The 23339-nt window shown below is 36.5% G+C and overlaps 1 protein-coding gene across 1 annotated transcript in view; it reads right to left on the bottom strand.

Moving 5' to 3' along the window:
• Positions 1 to 23339, bottom strand: part of DPYD (dihydropyrimidine dehydrogenase) — a gene marked incomplete at its 3' end in the record, with an annotated part of 141579 nt that overhangs the window by 89877 nt on the left and 28363 nt on the right. The gene's annotated exons all lie outside the window — the stretch shown is intronic.

Below are 23339 nucleotides of genomic sequence, written 5' to 3'. Positions count from 1 at the left end.
ATAGCAATTAAGTCAATTTGCATATTTTAATTAAGAACCATCCCATATAAAACAATTAGGGTAATAGGCATACTAACTGGATTTCATAACATTTGGACGTTTTTCCAACTAGATAGACAGGAAACCTTAATTAGCATTAATTAGCACTGATCTGCATATGTTTGATAAGGCATACCCTTGCCACAAAAGATTATTTATTCCTGAATCTGCCAAATGCTGCAGTTACAGAGGATAAAGGGACTTTTCTTCACATTGTATGTAAATTTGAGGTAATCTTCATCTGCTTATGAAGTTGAATTAATTATTATACAGTAAATATGCACTAATATTTTATATTGATAGATAATTATATGTCCATTTACATATGTAAAAACCATACAAAGTAATCTCCCCAGTTCATTTATTTTCAGGCCTAATAAGTCTGGAACACGGACATCAGTGATGCCTATTTTTCTATTACAAAATTTTCCTTTCTTCACAAAAGCTTCACGTCCCTCTCAGCAGTTAAGATATATTTTCAGAAAAAAAATAATTCAGAACATTTATGCAAACCAAAGCCAATCACTGAAATACACTCCCCTCACCCCCAAAACGAATTACAAAAATTGCAGTTTGTGCAGAAAAACCATTTACATCAGTTTGCTCTGTATTATTCTCTTGAGTAACTAGCTCCCTGTGAACTGCCTCAGAGGAGCCTGTGCTTTGACTCCATCCCAGAAAGCTATTCACACACACAGGCCAGTGCTACCACATCCTCCAGCATGAGAAAACGTGCAAACTCAGTGATTTCAATCTGACTTTACTCCTGCAAGCACAGGGTGCACGTGGCCATTTGCCAACAGATACAAGTTACTTTGACTGTGCTGCAAGTGACCATGAGCTCCCATTTCCTCATGCTCCAATGCTAAGGAAGGTATAGCAGTATGGCACTAAGCCTGAGCTAACAGCCTGTCTGTTGTTAGGAATTATTATTTTTGGGTTCAGTGGTATGGTTTCCATTTTGTGGAAAAGGCTTGTGCACGTGTGTATGCCAGACAATGCTTGGAGCCACCTACAGTACTGTTTGTTATCTTACTAGCTGTGTTGTCTGTTGTTCTTCCTGCCTCTCTCATTTTACTACAGGAAAACTCAAATACTCAGGTATTACTGAGATATTACAGCCTAGGCTATACCACTTGCAGGACACTCACAAAGCCCCAGTCTGCTTCCATGCAAAAACAGTCCGCAGCTTTTGTATCTGCTTTGGGTCTCCTGGCAATCTCTCCCCTCTTCTAAGAACAAAGGCTCCTGGTTTAGACCCCGTCTCCAAGAGCTGAGACGTTGTCAACACCTGAGTGACAATTTCTCTGTCCAGGATCCCATGAAGTTGTGTCAGGTACTGCACAGACCTTGCAAACTGTCTCAGAAGCAGCCACTCTTCACTTTAGCGACCACAAGAGATACTCCTCTATCTTCCTTGAGATTTTGCAAGATCCCCTTTGGTGCTCAGGGACCTTCCCCTCCCATCCTGCCAGCACACAGCTGCTCCCTCAGATGGTGGCTTCCACAGCCTCCCTACTGCCTTTGTGTCACAGGACCCCTCTGCTGTGTCTGTGCATTGCTTTATCTTTCCTGACCAAGCTGCATCTGCTTCCAAATATGCTTCCCAGCTCTGAAATCCTGCTTGTTTTGTCTTGGTTCCTCCTGCGAAAGATGCACTGTCCTTATTTATGATCCCACTCCTCGTTTGCCTCTCCTAGCTCAGAGTAAGCTAGATGGAGAGAGTTTGTAATGACTGACACGCTGGCACCTCTCCTGTGTCTTGTTAGCACATGACAGCCCCCCACACAAGGAGACTCACAGTTCATGGAAAGAAAATGGAATTTATAACTTATGTGATGATTCAAGGAATCTGTCTGTGTACATACTGAACAAAATCACACAAGTGACAGAAACGAAAATTGTCGCTTTGAAATGAGTGTGAAAGACCCACACAGAACTTGCCTTACCATCATTTTCCTCTTCAGTCTCCTGCCACGTCTATGAAACTAAAGCTAAACATATGAAGCTAAACAGGGAGAGAGTCAAGCTAAGAATCTATTGGCTGGGCTTATCCACCTTCACATCCTTCAGTCTCAGGAGTGAATGTTACACGATATCACAGGTTCTTTCACCAAGATGGGCAATTCTGGTGGCTGACCAATTGTTACTGCTGTCTCCCAAACAGCAGGAAAGGTCAGAGCAGCTGAAATAGTGATAGTGCTCCAGCCCACAGAATTTATGAGAGACCATCTTCTGGCGCTTTAATTGAATACTGATTTTCCCTGTTGGTAGGAATTGTGCCACCAAATGCTGGCACTCATAATTCCTTTTTCTTTTCTGAAATCTCAGCTCTTCCTTTTATCCCAGCTACATACAGATCCTTATTACTACTGATAATAATTGTGTGCATAAAAAGCCACAATGGATTAGGAGCAAGGAGCCTGTCAGGAAGCACTTCAATGTTGGAACTTAAAAACATTTTTGATTCTAAAAAGCCGACTGCTACAGAGAGATGACGTGACTGATAAGATGGTTTGGTCCTCACATGAAGTTGAAAGCAGAGGTCAGTATAAAAATAGAAGAATGCCCCCAAACACCAGAATGAATCAAGTATTTTACACCCACATGTTGTGAACAATAAACAGTCCTTGGGAAGAACAGCACAAAGCTTTCATGTACTCTGAAGACCAAGAATAGAAGACTTTTAACAAAGACCTACCAAGGGAGAGCAAAGCTTACATCTGACCATACTAAAAGACAAAGCTATAGAAAAATTACTAAAAAAATAGTCATTGGCAGAGATAAACAGAATAGTCCATAGAAGTTTCATTTTTTTGTAAGAAAATCTTGCAAATTCTGAAATTCAGCAGCTGAAATATTCATGACTTGGGGAATGGGGAAACTGTATCCAGTACTAGATTACAGCAGAACAACAGGGTTTGGGGGAGTTAATGCAAAGAGAAACAGTAACAACAAATGGAATCAAGGGCCAACTGTGAGTCATGAATATTTCAGCTACTGAATTTCTTCTTTTGCCTCAAAAGCAGCTTCTTTTCCCCAGGAGAGCACAACAGAAACAATAATATCAATCCCCCAAATATGTCTAGCTCAGGACATCACCTAAAAAAGCGGTGCTGCATTGAAAAAAGCACCAATATCCTGCTGCTTTTGGGTTCCCCTTTTCTGCTTATGAAGAATTCTGGTATTCCGGTAACTTGAACCTGAATTAATTTGCATTACACATGTATTTCTGTTCCTGTTGGTTAATTACTTAACACGCTAAAAAAAAAAAAAAAATCCAAGGGATTGATCAGGCACCATTTTCTATAATAACGTTTTAACTCTGCAATGAGATCATTGAATCCTAAACTATTTAAGTCCCAACTAATGGGCTGGGAGGTTTGAGACAACATCTTGAAGAGAAAGCCCAAATACGTGGCATTTTTCACTCAGTTAAATTTAAATAAAGGTGCAAATCATTTCATCAGTCCATGCCTTACTGTTCACTTTAAAAGTTTTGCTTCACACTGTCCACATTTGCAGTTAATTGCCACAGATTTTTAGTAATGTAAATACACAACCATGATATTTAGGCAGAGAGAGAGAGACATTTATGTTTGGGCAGCAGGGACATTTTGAATTTTAAGGAACCCAAAAAGAGGTGTCCAACACAATGTTAGATCATTCAATAAGCACAATCATTGTGGTCTTCTCCTAAACTAATCAGCAGAGAAATAATTCACATTGTGAATATTAACATTGTCATCTGTTGGCGTGGAAGTTAATGACCTGTAGAAATTAATCAAGCTGTTCACCTTTCTCTCAGAGTTACTGTTTTAGGGGAGTCAAGAAGGCAGCTCTTCATTAACTGGGTTCACATTTTTATTTCATAATCACGTTTCCTAGAAAAAATAAGTTTGGAGAAAAATGTTGTGTAAAGAGGCCAGTTTAAGGAATTTATTAAATCTGTCTTCCAAAAGGTATACCACAGCCTCAAGCTTATTCAATTAATGTAGTTATATTAGGCAAATATAATAAAAGGAACCAAAAGGATAAACGTACAAGATTTTTCATATCAAACCTCTGATGTATTTCTACTGATCTGTAGAGCTTAAAGCATTCTTTTTTGACCATTTTTCCCAAAATATTAAAGCTAATTTTATTTTAATGAACACTTGAAATAATAAAATTGCTTAAGAGGCATTTATTTTTTGGGATCTGGAAAAAAAAATTAACTGTACTTTTAATTAATAGATTAACCTGTTGTACAAGTATTCAGCCCTGAAAATACAGCTGTTCTGCAGTGTAAATATCTGCAGCACAATTAGGGTTTTGAATAAGATTTCTGGATTTTAAAAATACATTTAATCACACTACATCATGTTAATGTGTCTTGTTCACTTTGAGAGGCTTCTACAAGACACAGGGAACTTGCCTTGCAGCACTGGCCCCTAAAGTCAATGAAAGTCACTGCATACTTCAAATTAAGCTTTTCTCATCTTTAACTTATGAACGCAGATAGGAATTCGTGACCTTTGTCAGCTTCTTTTCATAAATGTGAGAAAAAGATTTAACACAATGAGCAGACTACTACTTTTTCCAAAGTTAATTTATTTGACCTTTCTTTCTTCTAGGGAGGGAGGACATTTTATTTGCCAAGTGGAGTATGCATCTGTACATTCCCGGGGTTACTACCTACTAAATGTCAATACGAACACAAAGGCAGCCACACTGGCCTCCTTGTGAAGAAGAGATCTAAATAAACACCTTATTAAGGTAATTTTAGTCAGTTATCTCAAAACAGCGTACTTCATGTTAGTAGACAGTAAACTGTAGTGTAAAAAAAGGCCAAATGGAAGTTTCTACTTTCCTATATTCAATATCCCATTTTCTTTACTTGAACAACAAAACATAGTAGCTGAAAAATGCAGGTATTTAAGCAAATTATGATGCACTCCTTTTCCCTAGACTTTCAAAGATGTACTGAAAAGGCTGTAAGTATTTCAAATTCAGTATGAGTGTAATGTTTTGAGAGCTTATTTTCCAAACGCTTTAATCAACCCCCTACATCACGATTCCGTTTTCCTTACAGTTTCTGCTAATTACTGTACAATTTGATGTACACTTTCACCTATGTAAAAATATGGTGGAGAAGGAGATGTCACCCTTTTCTGCCTAATATCACAGTAGTTAAAGCATTCTGGAGATCTAGCTCACTGCAGTTTGCACACCCGCATAGATATGAATGGCATCACAGACTTATGTCCTCGTAACTCCCTGCCAGCTCTCAATCGAGGTCTTGTGATGATTTGCCTCTTCTGTGACTCATCTGTCTAGCCAGACTGTGTCTAGTATCACCCCTTCTGGAGATTTAACCATCCATAAAAGGCAAGTGAAACCTGGAGCAACAATACGACTTCACACAGCACTGTTCCCATACATCCTTTCCAAGTTGTTCCTCACCTTTTCTCCTCCATCAGAGTTGAGATGTGTCACCTCCACAGGGTTCCTCTTCTGAGGCCCAAAGCACTGACTTGCTTTCCTCAATTTCCCCAAACTCAGATTTTTTTTTCCAGCTGAACTTATCGGGCTCCTTTAGCGGAAAGCTAAATCCGCAGCAAGGGCCTCTGTAAACACAAACCCATTCGTTCCATCGGGTACAATGATAAAGATTAATGACTAATTTCCATGAAGACCTTATCTGCTAGAGTAGGATTTTTACAAACAACATATAGCGAGGCTCACTGGGTCATAGAGCAAGGTAAGTAAATTTGCTTATGATTTCTGCCCAGGGAAGTTTGATCTATCCACTACGTTGGACACTATGCCACCTGCTGAATTTCTAACACTTTTATTTAGCATTTTATTTTAGTGAAGGAATAGGCCAGACTTTACTCTTCCTAAATGAGTACAAAACCTCAGCAAAGTCACTTTCTCACTTCTTCTCTTTCACTTAGTGAGTATGGGAGTATTTTTTAAAAACTGAAACCACCTTGACAGAAAAACTTATCTCCGAACATCCCATCATGCAGAAACTGCTCTAATCTCTCCATCACTACATACGAGAAATTTAGTAACATAAAGATACCTCTTTTTTTTCCATTGCTTTTGTGAATGAAGTCTAGACCTAGCCCACTCTTTCTCCTTCATCACTTTCCTTCTCTTGAAGACAGATAGCATATACTGATAAAATGATTTAAAATAATTATTTTTCAAGTTCTCTCACCAAAATAGGAACTGAATTTTAAAATCTGTTATTTCCTCAGCCTTGCAGGATTGTTCACATTGGTGATGTGAAGCATAAGTGTTCTGATCTCTCCACTAATATAGAAGAGATATCGTAAAAGATCCTTGCTGTTACTTATAAATTACACTTCTTCAGCTTTTATGTACAAGATCTAGTATGCTAGAGAATGGAAAAGGATACTTTAAAAAATATTCTTATCTGTCTTTTGATGGCTGCTTGTCATGTGTTTGTAAAGATGAAAGTACCCAATTCTGTATGTATCTTATATTTTGAAAGTCTGAAGTACAAACAGTGCTTGTAAATCTTCCTGAATATTCTACTCTATTTCTAGACTGAAGAGGCTGTATTATGTGAATTATTTTTTAAAAAATAGACCATTGCCTCATAAATGTTTTTACAACATTAAACTACCCCATTTGTGTTTATTAAACCAATTTAACCCAACAGCTCCAGCAGGCAAGCTAGCTTTCCAAATCAGTAAGTTAGCACAGAAGAGTGTAGCCCTATAAGGCATAAAGCAACACATCAGGATTTTGGAGAAAAACTGTGGAGCATTCATGTTGCATGAAAGACAAATAACAAGTCAAAGGTTTAGTTACCACGTATTTGATGTTTTTCTATACTGCATCATTAGTGCTTTAAGATTTAACCATTAGAACTCATGACAAAGTTCAAAATCTACAGACATTGAACTCAATTTCCATTTACCATTGCTGCTGACTCAGCACACCACCATTCTTACTAATGCAGTTTTCAGACAGTAGGCCATCACTACTGATAACATGATTAAGACACCAAAATCTCAAGGTCTTTAGATAATCTTACTAGATTAGAGTCTTAAAAAAAAAATGTTTACTCTTTTTACCTTTAGAATAATCTTGGGACAATCCCATTCCCATTGCAAATCAAGTTAAAATGTTCTCCTGCGCTTCTTAAAACAACAGCAGTCCTCCAATCTTTGTTAATTTATACATGATAGTTTGACTACAAGTCCTAATTTTATAAACTAAAGCTCCCTAAAGTATTAAATCAGAAGATTAAAATACAGAGCAGTTCAAATTATGAATAAAAGCACAAAAATATGGAAAAGTAACTATAACGTTTATGCCAAATGTACAAATATGTATTTTCTAGTTGAGTTACACATTTTATAAGAAAATTGTTTTGATATTTGTTTACAACTACATTTGCTTGAGCACTTTAAAAAAAAACATAATACAAAGTCATAGCACTTTAAAACATTTAGTATTTTTTCTTATTTTTGTCATATTTGCTTGTTTTCCACACATTAGAACGTACAGAAATTTGTACTGTAATTACAAAAGATAATTTTAAAAATGTATTATGTCCTACAGCACTTTGCCTTGACAAACAATTATTAGATATCACATTCAACGGAATACAAAAAAGCAATCTTTATCATAAGGTTAAAATTAGTGTTTGAACAAAAGATGCTTTGTGAGCAAATCCAAATTTTCACCAGCTTTATATCAGTTTCTCTGGGAGAGACAGGAAAGTGAAGGAGGGAGAGGAGAGAAAGAAAAAAAAACAACTGATGGACATTTGAAAGATTTCTTGCTAATGTTCAGTGTGAGCACACATTTCTCAGTTTTCTGATAAAGGTTTAAACAGTAGGACATAATTAAATTTCTACTGTCCAGCTGCACTGTGGTCAAAAACTATATCCATCGAAGAAGAGAGAAGCAGACTTATAGTTCTTGAGAAAAAGTTGTATCTGTATTCAGACACTCACCTTTGGACATTTTTGCATTGTGTGATTCTTAGATCTCAGCATTTGGATATAGTGAACTTCCTAATTTATGAATTGCTGCTTAAGCTGACTGATGAGAAAAATGTTCAGTAATTGTCTCAAAACATTAATTCATTTTCAGTGAGGGGCAACGAGCACATAAAGTCATGTTTGAGCACATAAAGTCATTTTTAAGCATCCCAGACTTCTGCAAAAAAAGAAATCTGAAGGTGATCAGCAGATTACTCAGGTATTGGTTGTGTGTTGTTCTTTTCGTTCATTTGGTTTTGGGGGTACGGCGGTTTGGTTTGTGGTTTTATTTTTAGAAACAAACATAACTTCTCTACTCCAAGAGCAAGCTTTTGCAATGTTTGGAAACAAACAGCATACAAGCTGTAGCAGAACAAAAAAAAAAAAAAAAAGGAAGAAGAGCAGATGTTCTTTAGCTACAGAAGAAAATAAAAACAAGAATATGGAATGGCAGGAAAAAAAAAAAAAAAGTAAGAACATCTAGTAGTAACTTCTTTGGAAATTTTCTATCCACAACTTTTTAAGAAACAATAAAATTTCCAGCCTAAAAAAAAAATTTCCTTGGCACAGAAGTTCAAATGGTGTTTTGTGTGAAGGTTTTTAGTTTTCCATTTAATTAAGCAACCAGAGTTTTCACAGTGCAGCATTTTTTTCTGGACTGTGCTCTGTGCCTCCCAGGAGAAACCCAATGACAAACAGTCACTTATGAAGAAATCAGCAATGGATCGTCAATCCTGCCATTTTAATTCAGGCACAAAATTCAAAATAACAAGCATCATATTTAGAACTTTAAGTAACCTCAGCTCCAGGAATACAGCTAAAGCAATTCATTGTATTGTATGGACTGTACTGGGATCTCTTAAGAAACCAGATCTTTCAGAAATCACTGCTTCAGACTATGTGAAGTGAGATGCTTGAGCCTATCTACAATGAAACAAACTCCTATATCGTAACAGCACAGATAATCACTGAAGTACTAGGACTGAATGTCTTGAAACTATGCAAAAACTCAGTTTTACTCTCCTGCAAGTTCTATCTTGCATCAGCAAGCCATTATTGCTGTAGCTTGAAGTACCTGATGAGATTTATCAAAAAACCTAAACTCAGTTTCTGTAACTCACTTATGTTCTCTAAACTATCGACAGGGCACTTCTGGATAACAACCCAGAGCAGGTACTCACAAGTGGTCAACATGATGAAACTGGATTCTATTATTCCACTGCAAGAAAAACATTGCAATACTAATGATTTAAGGGGAACAGAGTGGAATGAAATAGGAGTACATGGATAAATAAAATAGCTACATGGTTTGCAGCTTTTGATCTGGATCCTAAAGTGGAATTTCTGTGCAGGGTTTCTAAGGACCTGTGTACATTCACAAATGTGGAAAATTAATGCGTAATAATTAAAATATACTACTCAAATTTATAATACTTACCACTAGTATTATTAGTATTAGTACCTTAGCCAGTGGATTTAGATAACAATTTAGCTTGCTTTAAGAGATCAATTACTTTACAGGCATGTAAAAACATTAGTCCATTTTCAGCTGTTGGAGAATGTCATGACCAAACCAGTAATCAAAACTTCTTGTGAAATGTACTCAACTGACTGAATAAAGGAGTAGCAATTCATAAGGCTTCATTCTAGACAAGTACTGTTAAATAGTTCCATGAAATGGGAAGGAAAAGGCTGTTTGAAAAGTATAAGTCTCAGAAGACCAGGCAAGAAACAACATAGATAAGACCCAATGAGAAAAAATATAGGTAAGACCCAAGAAAGAGAAGGAAGAATTCATTACATGTTTGCAGCAGGAAGTCACTAGGAGAGTCACTAAAGGAGTTAAGTTTACAAGGAGAATAAAAATGCATTCTCTTCTTGTACTTGAAGAGGAGACCAACATACCATTTTTGAAACACCACCTTTAGAGATAACTTTTTTTTTAATATAACACTGTTTTCTAATTGCTAAACAAAATACTAAAGACCTAAAGACTCTGTAATTGCTAAACAAAATGTAAGAAGGCAGTATAGCAATGTCAGTAACAGGCAGGTTCTTAAATGCACAAACTAAAAGCCAAGACACAAAATGCCACAGAATGAGCTCCTCTAGATAAAAAATGGGAGAGAACTGCATGTAGTCTCATAATGTTTACTAAATCCCTGACAGAAACAGCAAACAATAAGAAAATGAGTGCTTTAAAGCCCACAACATCTAGGATTTTGCACTCAATGTATCGACACACAAACAAACAAATATTCTAACATTGGAGTTCTAATGTCTGCTAATTAAGCACATAACTTCACACTTGAAAAAAGCAAGGAGGATACTATTTATTTAAGAGACAATACTACACGGATTAGCAACGCTCCTGTCAACAACTCCGGACACCTGTACCAAGCTCACTTATTGCCTAATTAAATATTAACATGGCCTGATAGAATCTGTGGTATAATTTTAATTACTGTTTTCTCATAGGGAAGCCATATAATCAATGTATTTCTAGCTGTTCCTAGAGGCTGTTTTGTAAAATTCCATTAGCAAATTGTGAACCATCACTAAAATATTTTCCTCAGGATCGCTGTAAGTCAGTCAAGACTATTATATTCTCCGAGGAGGAGAGAATAGATGCTTCCCTTTAAGGGGAGAAAAATATGATTTCTTCAATAATCAAGAAGAAAAATCCGTTAACCACAATCTTATTTAAAGACTTGTTAAAACCCCTGCACAAAGAATCAACACAGTGGAGTTACAGATCATCCAAGTTATATTTAAATTTATGTAAAATCCAAAATATTTTTATTGTTGGATTAAGGAATTAGGAGGAGAATCACATTACTCCCTTGAAGCATATATTTAAATTTTCTTCTGGGAATGAATTACAAATACTGAGGTACATCTTGTACCTACCTGCAGCATTTTCTTTTTCCATTAGGATTAAGAATACTTAAATACCATAAGCTTTGATTAGCATTTCTGTATATTTAGGGGGGAGAAATTCAAGGAAATTATATAAATTCTATTTGAGAAGCTATTTAAATAGCTAGTAATATAATTTTCAAAGTATCAGTTCTCCAGGTGGCACTAAAAAATTTCAAGTCATAGATAAAGAGGTACAGGGACAGTGGAAGGGTTTCAGTATCTAGGGGATTATTTTGTTTCACATTCCAATGATAATCTATCCACAGCACTTCTATTTTGATAACCTGAGCTCTTCAATGTCAACTTTGTTTTGAACATACTCCTTTTATCTCTTCCTATGCAAAAGTCCTGTTGAAGCCAAAGGGTCTTTCACATGAGCAGGGATCGCAAGGCTGAGCCACTCACTATCCTCAGAGCCTGGTTACACACAGATCTGCATAAAATAATTGTGTAAGAAAACAAACCATGAAAATAGCAGGCCCTATGAATTTTAACTCATCACTTTAACATCCTGTAACAGATTCAAACCATTTTAATTCAGCACTAAATTTTAGACAGGCTTTTTAAAATAATTCTGATTTTTCCTAGAGGTCTCATCTACTTAAAATCCATGAAATAGAACTAGTAATTTTCATCTTTGTATTGGCTACTGGAATGAGGACACACATAAAAGTATCACATGAAAAATGTTAGATTTTATTTTCAGACATAAAAGTCATTGAAATAGAAGAGACTTAAACTGAACAACAAAACCCAAATAACTAGCAAAACTCTTTTGAAATTACTTTCCTACAAATCAACCTGCAAAGAATCTCAAATCTTCCACTCTAAATTAAACTATTATCCTGACTTAGTTACCATTTTTATAATGACTAAATTTTTTTTTTTTTTTTTCAGTTTTTCCTGACTCCCTGAATCATGGAATGAAGTCTCCTAGCATGTTATGGCTGGTGAGGATGCAGCACAGCTCTGGCAAGAAAGCTGAGACTGAACTTGTAGCATCAGGTATACATCCTGGGAAGGATCTTTGGGAATAGAGATTCTGGGTGGGCTGTGCTAAGGCTAGAGCCAGCATGTCTAGATCTGCCATCAGTCATCACAAGACGCACCACAAACAGGCTCCATGATCTAGAGAAAGATGTTTTTTTCCTCTCCAGAGTCTCAAAAGGGAGATTTCCAGCCTGCTGGGCTGATTCTAGCTTTCCAGACCAAGTTCTTAATAAATAAACATTCGGTGTTTGCACACGTTTTAACTTCTCCGAAAGACAGGAATCCATGTAGAGAAGTGCTGAAGCATACACATAATTTTCATGCCAAAGGATAAGCTCTGATTCCCATCCACTTGTGGCAGACACAGAGGCCCTAATCTCAAGTCTAGTTTTCCTCTTGGCTCACCTGAAGTTTTCATAGCAGTCAGTTAAACATTGCATATTAATTTTTTTAAATGCCCAGGAAAAATTACATGTTCTATGGGCTTTTAAAAATCAGCCCTGGAGGACATAAAGCACAAATTTTATAAAGCAAAAAAGGCAAAGTTCATTAAAATATTCTTGTAGGAACTGAAAGTAGCCATGATCCACGGAAATTCCTAGCAAGACAATGCTCTTGTTTACCACTAAGGACAAAAAAAAAAAATAAAAAAATTCTGAGCTAGCCATGTTCTTTCTCATTAGATGTACGATAGGACCCAATCCCCACAGCACTCTTTGGAGTCATTGCCCAGGTCTGGCAGTTAGGTAGATATGCTCATTGGAGGATCTAGCAGGCACACGTAGATACAGTAGACATGAAGTCTGTTCCCCTTGAAATCAATAGGAAGGTGATTGTTAGAGACTACAATTGAGTTAGGGTTTAATTTAGGGAATCTGTTGTAAATGTTCCCACTACTACGGGCACAGGGGTGTAAGAAAGAACACGATGGCTGTGGCTAGATCTCTGGCACTTCTAATGGCAGAGCCAGCTGAGACGTGCTATAAAAGGCTTCCTGCTCAAAATTGAAATACTGAGAATAAATCTGTCCTTGGCTAGAGAGGGCAGCCTGACCTGCAGGGTCTCAGTTTATTTCAACAGAATATCAATATAAAATGAGGATAAGGATTCAAAAGCCTTCTAATGCTAAACATAAGAAGTCATGCATAAGTTGTATAAGGGGACATCAGTTTTTTCACCCCACAAGAAATCCCTGATTAGAAATAATTGTATTAGTGATAAACAGGACAGAGGGAATGTCTTTCCTTTTTCTATGACAGAAGTGTGGAATTTATAGCCCAGCTCACTGCAAAAACCTCACTGAGGAACAGGATATACCCAATACTGACACATGCCAGATCCCATGACCAGTCTCACATGAAGAGCAATGAAGCCATGTCTATATTAGGACCACAAAGACTCCACAGCACAGAGACACAGTTTTCCTCCAAACTGACATAAATTACCAATACTCTCTTCTCAGCCCACAATTGAATCCGCAGGTATGGAGATTAATCTATACAGTACAGCAAAGGCTCATTTATCTTAATGTGCAAAACAAGAAAGTATTAGGAGGTGTGGATTGCATGTTTCTGCTTTTGGAGGCAGCAGGGATGTGTTTTTGTGCTTATCTTGGACAACCTTCCCCTAGTTAACACTGGTGTGTGCAACCAGTACAGGGCAGGGCAGGATTCTTTGCTGCACATCCAGAACCAGCAAGGGTAAGACTATTTTTTGTACACAGTGATACAGCAGAAATTTTAAACCTCACGGTACTGAAACACTGTTTTGCAAACTACAATGCAAAACACTGAAGTGCAGTATCTCAAGAATATCAACATATTTTTTTGACAAATTCTTAAACTACAATCACAGGAACTAGAGTTATTGTAGGAGGGAAACCAATTGGGTATTACATAAGCTCTGTATGCCACATCTTTTCATGATTTCTCTTCATATATTTTAATTTCATATAAACATATATGCATTATATATGCATATTTGCAAAATACGTTGCATAATTTTGAAGTTGTATAATTCATACTTTAGTGAAATATTCTTTTATTTTGCTACTTTTTAACTCACAGAGTCCTTAAGGGAAAAAAAAAACCCCACAACCCTGTTTTAAATTTGAATCGTCCCATTATTCTATGATATTTAGTGGCACCAGTGGTAATAACAGTTCTTAACCAGGCCCATTCCTGCAATTCATTTCATTTTCACCATTCCCATGAACTCAAATATGCATTGCAATATGGTTCCACTGCCAAATCTGAGCCTTATTAAAGTAATACCTTTTTTTTTTTGTGAATAGAAGGATGCTGAGAATTGCTAACTTCCTACACATCATACGGGTAGAACCATCAACAACCCAGACCTTTCTGAAAGTAGTCATATATAAACATGAGTGCTGCTTATATTGCAGCTCTTTAAAAAGTGACTTCTCTCTCACTGCAGCTATTCTGTTCTGTATTAATCTAACACAATTTATCTGTGAAAACATTTGCATCTACTTTTTATTTACACATACTGGATTCTATATCATGAACTCACCTATTTTTAATTACACATCATTATCTAGTGATACAGATAACAGAGCTCCCCTCATCTAAACTGTGAATACTAGCATCTCTAAAGATTTTTTTCTTTTTTAAGTGAAGATAAGTTACCACATTAAAAATAAATGAGCTATTTTTGTCATTTGATTGGACACTCAGTACACATAATAAATCACCAAGAGCATTGTATGCTAGTGTACCTGCTAACCTTGAGCTGCAGTTTATCTATTGCCTGCAATTCAGAAGACAATAAGGTATTTTACCCAATCAGCTGATCAACTGAAGGAACTCAAAAGACTGAAATGGCTTTGAAACACACAGGCTTTTAGATATCAAATTACCTCTGGAACCCTCTGCCCAGAAGTAACTCGAACAAAATCCATTTGAAATACAGCTTCAATATTCAAAAAAATCAATAATTTAAACCACAGGTTGAACATTTTTACTGCTTCCACTGCAGACTGTCGTTTTTTGAAATGAAAATGCTAATGGCACCAAAGGGGAAAGCTCTAGGCAGAAGAGATACATGTGTGCGGGCACGAATTGGCTAGAAATGCTGGTTTGCTTTCCCTCCCCCAGCTACATTTACATAAGATCTCTTAAAATAAACAACTATCATTTCCATCACTTTGAAAAAAATGTTTTCTTTGTTGCACTTAATGTTTCTGTCCAAGAGAGCTTAGCTATATCAAGACACTTCACTGTAAACACGCATGCTGAATGCAAATACTATATCCTCAATTATGCTATTAAGTCACATTATTTTGAAACAGGCACTAATGTCGTGCTTTTGAATACCAGCTAGCACACTGTGAACTCGTTTTATAGATAGAAAAGCATGAATATAGGCGATCTTGTGCTCCAACATCTACAGCAGAAATGGGAAGTAATCCAGCGTATCCTGAAAAAAACAAAGTACAGATGATCCACTGCCTGTGACAAAAGCTCATCTTAAGAGCAGAAATCACTGGCTGACAAAAGATTTCTTAAAATACAGGAAAACACATAAGGAAGAGGCACGGTGAGAATGTGAACCCTGGAATGTAACTGAAGCAAGCTACACATGGAGGATGTCTGACAAAGAAGCAAGTCTCTCCTCTGCATGAATTCGATTGTCAGACAGATTCTGAGCAAAGCTTGATATCTGTTGAACTCTTTCTGTAGAAACTGTCATCTTTTGGAATTTAAACCTCATTAAATCCTTGCTCTTTCTGGCAGTAATTTTTTTTAAACTGTGTTAAAGGAGGAATCCAAGAAGAATTAAAAAAAAAAAGGCCCAAAAGCAATTAAACAAACATGACAAGACAGAGCTTATGTATCTACAGGTATGCAATTCCCAATACACAACAAGAACAATTCTTATAATGGTAGCAAAGCATCACTTTTAGTACTGAAGAGAGGGGCATGAGAAAGAAGTTGTAAGATGGACAACCTTTGCTTTATAGTTTTAAAACTTTACTCTCAAATATGTTCTTACTCTGTCTTTCGTGTACTTAGAGTTTTCTCCAACCATAGTGTTAGAATGGAAAAGAAAATGTAAATTATATTCTGTGAGTAAAGTTGCTCAAGTAAATAAAACTATGGATTTGAATGCATGAAATTTTATTGTAAAGTGAAGATTAAGTTTGCATTTCCAGGTTAAACTTTCTGTTTCTAGAAAAAAAAAATATAATAAGCTCTTATGAATTTTCTGGCTGATAAATTTGTTCAATTCTAACCCAAGATAAATGCAAATTTTTAGCCTGGAATAAGAAATGACAAAAGTGTAGCCATTAAAAAAAAAAAAAAAAAGCATGCTCAAGAAATGTGGATATGGACTCCAATAATCTGGTCTCCCTATGGGCACAAAACTTTTCTGGATATCAAAAGAGTGCATAAATGTAAGCAGGGAAATTCATCTAAGTTTAAATATACCCAGAATATAGGAAAATAATATTTTGTTTATTTATATGTTTGAGATCTGCATCACCTTCATGTAAAACCACCTACTGCAGGTATTCCTAGCAGTGTTTAAAATTTACCTCCTACACAACAGCAGCAATCAACTGACCTTCCCAGAACACTGCTCTTGGCAGCAACATAAACTTAAGCAGAATAATAAAAAAGAAACCCAGTAGCACCTAGAAACCCAATATTCATCCTTTCCTCAATTCTTGCAAAGTTAAGGAGAAAAAACAAGCTCTTCAAGTTTGTGCTGAAGTTAAGAGACTCTGGCTGTTAAAGATGACCCCAGGGCAAGAGCTCCAAGCGCATGCAACCACAGTGTTCAGATAAACTGCCAGCATCCTCTTGCTCTCCATCCCAGTGTACCGAAACCAGGGGTATGGGCTGGCTGCCTTTTTAATTCCACAATGAGGCACTTTGTGGCATTCAAGCTGTGAAGTTTGTCACCACTGACAGTATTTGGACAGATTTAAGACCCAGTCATAGAGCATTCAGTGGCAGTAGGTTAATCTTGAAATATAAAGCATCGATAGTCTTAGCAAGGCCTGCATTCAGAAAATAAAGGGGGTGTAGGCTTCTGGCTCTTATCTGCTGTTGCAGCAACAGCCTGGAATGGAACTACACCCCTCAGCTGGAAGGACTGATAATTCCCTTGCTGTAGCCTCTGGATGTTTCCTCTAATGATCTCAGCATTACTCCTATCTTGTCTGGATTGACTTTTGCTCAGCATGCTCTCGAGCATGCCCCAGTCTCCCACAAACACTGAATAATGCAATCAACTGCTCAAGCTAAATCAGCTGAGAGTTATAAAGCTGAGTTTCGACATATTGAAAACACTTCAATCAATGTCACTTCACTAAACCTTCTCTATGGCTTGATATACACATTAAATAAAAGGGTGGCAAACAGGAACCCTCCTGAACTGCACAGGGAGAGAACCATCGCAGGCAACAAACCCGAACCTAACATGGACAACAGGCTCCTCTGACTCCATTGTTTAAGCTTGAGGTTTGAAAATGGATAGACTTGGGAAAGACTGCATTAGGAACTTTTGTGTAATGTTCCCATTTTTGAGCGATTCCACAATAAAGCACAGATATATGTTAAGTTATAGCTACAACTGCATATGAAAAATTAATACACTTTAAAACCCCATGATTTCTCAAACAAGTCGGTAATTGATGTTGTTTAACAGCAGCATTATTGCCATGGATTTTCTTGTTATAGATTTTGATGTTGCAGTAGGGCTTTACATACATTTACTGTATCATGTGAATTACCATAAACATCCTTTTCTATGATGTGTGATTTATTAAATCATAAATCATAATAGCATGTGCTAGAAATTCCTTTTGAAGGCCATAATAAGGTAACAATTATTTTATGAACTCCTTTCTCTGTCTTTAGAGAATAAAAGGCATTAGCAATGTATCCCTTTGCTGCCCCATGATAGAAAATGAAAGCAAGGGTGATGGTTACACCGTATACTTTCAGTTCCAGCAGTTGGCTGGTGAAGTGAGCTTTGTTTCTGAATGTACTGCCACAGACAAAAAGAACAGTTTCTCAAACACTTCTAAAAAATAATCTTTAAAAAACAGTAAGGAAAAATTAATTGAAGAAATTTCATCTTGCATATGTGCAAGATAATGTGGAAAAGCTTACATGCAGAACCAAATGTTAATTTAAAACAGATTTTGAAAGAATATGAGGTACATAGGGTCTTCCTACATAGTTTTGACTTGAATCAATGAATTACACCTTTTTCATTTTATGCAACAATTCATAGAATCTGATGCAGGGGAATCGCAGCATTTTATTCTGTGCAAACATACACAGAGGAGGAATGTTACAAGCATTGTTATAATCCATTGTTATAATGGACTCCTGTGTCTGATGACTGGCACAGTAAGAGTGCTCATAGTGTACCCTGACTTTTCCCATTTTTTTAAGAAAAAATCACAAACAAAGATTCACAACATAGGCAACACTACGTAAAGTCATTATTAACTGTGTAGGTGCAGGGAAGTAGAAGCAGCAAGATCACAGGATGAAAATGGCTTCATTCATTCAAATAAAATCTAATTTATTCCCTCAAATTTTGATTTTTGAGAAAGAAATTCTTTTTATATGGGAGAATAAACTTATTTGTGGTTTAAAAAAAAAAAAAAATTATCTGGAAGTCACTATTTTCTTTTTTGTTCCAGGAAGACACTGTGCCCGAAACAAATATTGCAAATGCTAAGAAGTAAAAAGACGGGGACCTCTGAAACAATACATCATTTCCAAGAGTAAAAGTAGATATTAAGCTTCATTTTGCTCAAGTGACATCAAAACATTCTTAAAAAATACATATGTCCATACTTTCTTTGGTTTAGTTCATGAAATACAAAAGAGCTATTTTTTCTTACATTTTGCTGCTACATAGCTCAAAAGCAAATCTCAGCATCCTGTGAAGACCCAATCCTGCACTTTGCTATGCTGATTCTGTGGAAAGCCTAAATTTGTAATGAATTTTAATAAAGTTCACGTAACATTTTATGTTACTGAATTACAAATTTTAATGACAGCATATTGATGCTTTGCTGATTTGGTGTCTGTAATCCTGTACATCCAGGTTGTCACTGCTTAATAACTCCCAACAGTTTTCATTGGCTTTGGGTCAGAATCTGGAATCTAAAGCTTTCTTTAATCATATTAGAGGTATGTATACTGCATACACATTTAATTCAGAGATTTAATTAAGAGCATCATTATGACCTGTGCATACTCTCTCATATCTAGGGATGGACACAATGTCTAATGAATATCATATATGATGGTTATGATGGCTGGCCAGCATCGTTATTAACTGCTATACTTTTTCAACATCAACATACAAATAGTGTGTCTTGGGAAACAGTATCATTTCGTGACTTCACTAATCAGATCACAGTACAATAATTACTGCAGGGTCAAAACATGATTTGGTGAAGTTCTTTACATAAGAATTTTGATACTCTGTGTTTATGTAAAGTCCAAATTCTGACTAAAGCATGAGAAAAGCATGTCACTGCTTTTCTAATATTACACGCTTAAATCTTCTTTTATTGACAGCTTCCAGTAGCTTTCAGCTAAATTTCTAATTGCACCCGCTGCCACGTAGCTGGAGAAGGCTAACAAACCCCTCAGTGTTCACATGACAACCTTTGTGCAAACGCATCCTTATTCTGTCATCTACTGGCAGCGTGCTTCCCGGCCATGTTCTCTGCCAGTCCTTACCAGTTTGCCAATTACACAAGCTGCTTCCCAGACATCAGACAAAAATTCCACAAGACTGCTGTGCGAGCGTACCCTAATTAACCATCAGCTTAATTAGACAATTTACTGTGTAATTAGCAGGCAATTAGTCAACACCTCTCAGATCTTATTGACTGCTGTGACAGCCTTCCTTAGTCTACACATTCCCATACGCTTCCCCGACCATGATCCCAGCTCCATCCTGTATGACAGTAACCCTTGAAAGGGAAGGGAAATCATATTACATAACAAGGGAAGAGGGGGGAAAAAAATCAATATATAGCCTGTTCATTTATTGAACTATCTTCTAGCCAAGACTTACTTTCTTTCTGGTAACAGAAGGTCAGCCGCTAACAAAAAACCACCCAGATATAACATCGGCTTACTTTTTTTCCATTTCTAATATGTTTTAGGATCTTATAGATTTTTATACCTCTTACAGTCCACAGAATGATCAGAGAAGCCAGCCAAGCAGAAGTTGAGGAAAAAAAAAATTGTAAACATAACTTACATATTGTAGTTTAATGTGTATAGCCAAGAAATGTGAAAAGGTGCTGATAGCTGCTTTTGAAACCTATAGCTACCATTGTAATTAACTGGTTCATAGTCCAAAATGCACTAGGAAAGTCAAAGGAGACTAAAATATAAAAAGTCAATACTCTACAATAATTCGATGACATTAGTGTAATTGAATAGAAATAATTTTTTGAAGTAGTATGAGATCCTGCACACATCTAAAGTTGTATGCCCTTATGATACCTAATGTGAGAATGTACAATTAAAGACTATCATAAAACGTACATAAAGGGAATATTAAAAATGTGTGTTCCTATCCTAAATTGGATTTTGCAATTAGCTGCGACAAGAGCATTTTGGGTAACTCTTAAAATAATAATTCTGAAGTTCACAGGATGGAGACACTTGTCTCCTGCTGCAATTATCTCTAGAAGATTTATTCACAAAAATCCTACACTTTCTCAACAAAGGATGGAGGCTCATAAAGCCACAATCTCTATTATAGTAAAATATTTACATAATTTTACATCTCAAATAATGATAAGAAATCATAATACACTAACATACATATTTGCATTAGTAATAGGTATTTTAACATAAGAACCTATCAGGTTTTTTAAACATATGGGACTTCATTCTGCTTTTGCAACAACGTCAATCAGGAGTAAATGCAATTATATCACCGTGAGATTCAAAAAATCAGCTCTTTGCTTTCTTAACTTCTTGTGTGGGCGAATCAGATGTTAAACACAGCCCTACCAGCTTCATTTAACAAGTGGGAACTCAAGACCTGAGATAACTCGAGCATTTAGGAGAAGCATGTTGCCTTTACATAAAAGCTAGGTTGGTATAACCAAAAATCCCTTGTAAAATGATTAAGTTAAAACCCTGTAAACCTGCATGTGGAAACATATACCAGTTTAGAAATAATTCTATCATTGCAGCTTATGTCTGCAATCTTTTTAACAAAAACTATGCACCACCACATACATGCTTGATATGGATGTAAGAGCTTCCATGAAGAGTCAAATTGGGACCACATTTCTGGAAATATGTTGCAAGGTTGCATGGTCCAACAGGAACCTTCGGGCAATAGCTGTTGCAGGAGATGCTTCAGCTCTCTTGTTTTTCACATCCAACAGCAGGGCTGCCATTTAGTGTGCACAGCTGAAGTAAGAAAGAACCACCTGGTGCCCAGGGCAGAATATGTGGTCCTGTAAGCATGTCTTCCCCAATATATTTGCAGCCTAATAATGTTAGTGAGCAGAGGCAGGTTCCCAAAACATCACTTAGACTCTTGCAGAAGCCAACATTCAAAAAGCCATTTACTTCGTGTATGGATTCTGAAGGCAGACCTCATCAAAGATGCTGAACTGTAAATCAGAGCAACTGAATCATTATGAGATGAGCTCATGAAGCATAAGACATAAAAGTTACAGCCAAGCTTACTTTGCTCCATGAGGGTGAATGGACAGAAGAGAAAATACAGAAAGCAACTTGGTGATCCTCTGTAAAAATCTGTCCTTTAGCACGGATGAGGTTTACTGACTCAGTGCTCACACCCCTATGGGGCAGATCCCTTTCTTCCTTCCACTGATGAGTCATCACCTTGTGCTCCACACCTTGAGAGAGACTTCTCCATGAAAGACTCTGTGCTGTGACTCTTACTGCAGAAGAAATGCTGCATTTCTGCAATATTTAATGCTACAGAAAAAACGGGACTAAACATTTGCCCAGATTTTTAGTTTTTATCATGAACTTGTAAAAATTGTTCATGTTGAAAGTAATAAATACAATCACAAAGAGACAGACTTTTTACAGACAGTTGTTAATTGCTTGCTTTAAAAAATGCAGTTCATCATCTTCAACATTCAATGTATTAATTGGCCAAAATAACCAGGCTTTCTAATGGTAAAAAACACATTACTGAAATGGTCCAAACTATCACACTTGCAAATTCTGTTATGTCAAGAAGCACGCCTGCAGCAATTTAAGGCATACACCTACGTGGTGCATGCTTCAGCTGTGGTAGGAAGGGACTTGGCTTTGATTAAGGTCCTAGATTCTAGCCTCTCTGCTTTCAATGTGTTGTTCAAGCTGAGCTACATCTCTCCAGGGTGAAGATGTGCCAATCCCCTACAGTCCCAGTTATACAGATTGAGGAGAAGGAATGGTCAAACACAGTCCTCTTCCGTTCCTCAGGCAGCAATTCTGAAGCTATTAAAGATATTAGCATTTAAAGAGAGCCTCCAGGCTTCTTCATACTGGGTCAGGGATAGGGTAAAACCAAGCAGACATGAGATCTGACCCCTAAAGTTGAACACACGAGAAATACTTTTTCTTGAGGAGGAAAATCAGTTTTTCCTGTCACTTACTCAGATTCACAGAATGATTTTTTGTTAGTTTGGCGTTGTTTTTTTTTTGGTTTGTTGTTTTGTTCGTTTGGTTGTTTTTTTGATAGCCAAACAACAAATTTTCTGTATAAAAATATTCAAATAAAGTATAATGTCGAAGTCACAGTATTAGAAAAAATGATAATTACATTCTATTCCATTTCCCAAGGATAGACTTTTACTTCCCCTGTAAAACTTTGCTAATTTTATGTAGTGATCTAAAAATGTAAAAATTGGGCAACAATAAGATGACATTTCTTATTAAAACTCTTTCAGAAATAAGGAACGAAATAAGGTACATGAAGAACTCATAAGAATATTACGATCAACAATAGCAATTTTAACATCTGTGAAAAAAAAAGAATTTAACTCACAGAGTTTTGCATGCTAAGGAATCCCATAAAATTGACTGCTTTTCTGTTCAAAAAATGTAGTTAATAAAAGTTGTCTAATGTTATTTAGTAGAAAAGCAAACAGTCCTTTTTATATTTGACATTAACAATCTGATCATTTGTCTCCCCAAAGAAAGCCCATACAGCTTTCATACAGACCACACAATAAAGAATAGTAATATTTCTGTTTACTGAGATATCAACTGGCATTTCGTTGCAAGTCAATGGTCTATCTTTGCTACAGCATACTAGACCTCAATCTGGCATCTACAAATGTCAAGAGTATAAAAAAAAATATTATAGGATGGAAGTCAAAAGCAT

The sequence above is a fragment of the Merops nubicus genome, unplaced genomic scaffold, assembly GCF_000691845.1.
Source record: "Merops nubicus isolate BGI_N331 unplaced genomic scaffold, ASM69184v1 scaffold12384, whole genome shotgun sequence".
Taxonomy (NCBI): domain Eukaryota; kingdom Metazoa; phylum Chordata; class Aves; order Coraciiformes; family Meropidae; genus Merops; species Merops nubicus.
Note: the sequence above shows the minus strand (reverse complement) of the source record. Positions and strands in the feature narration are given on the sequence as shown.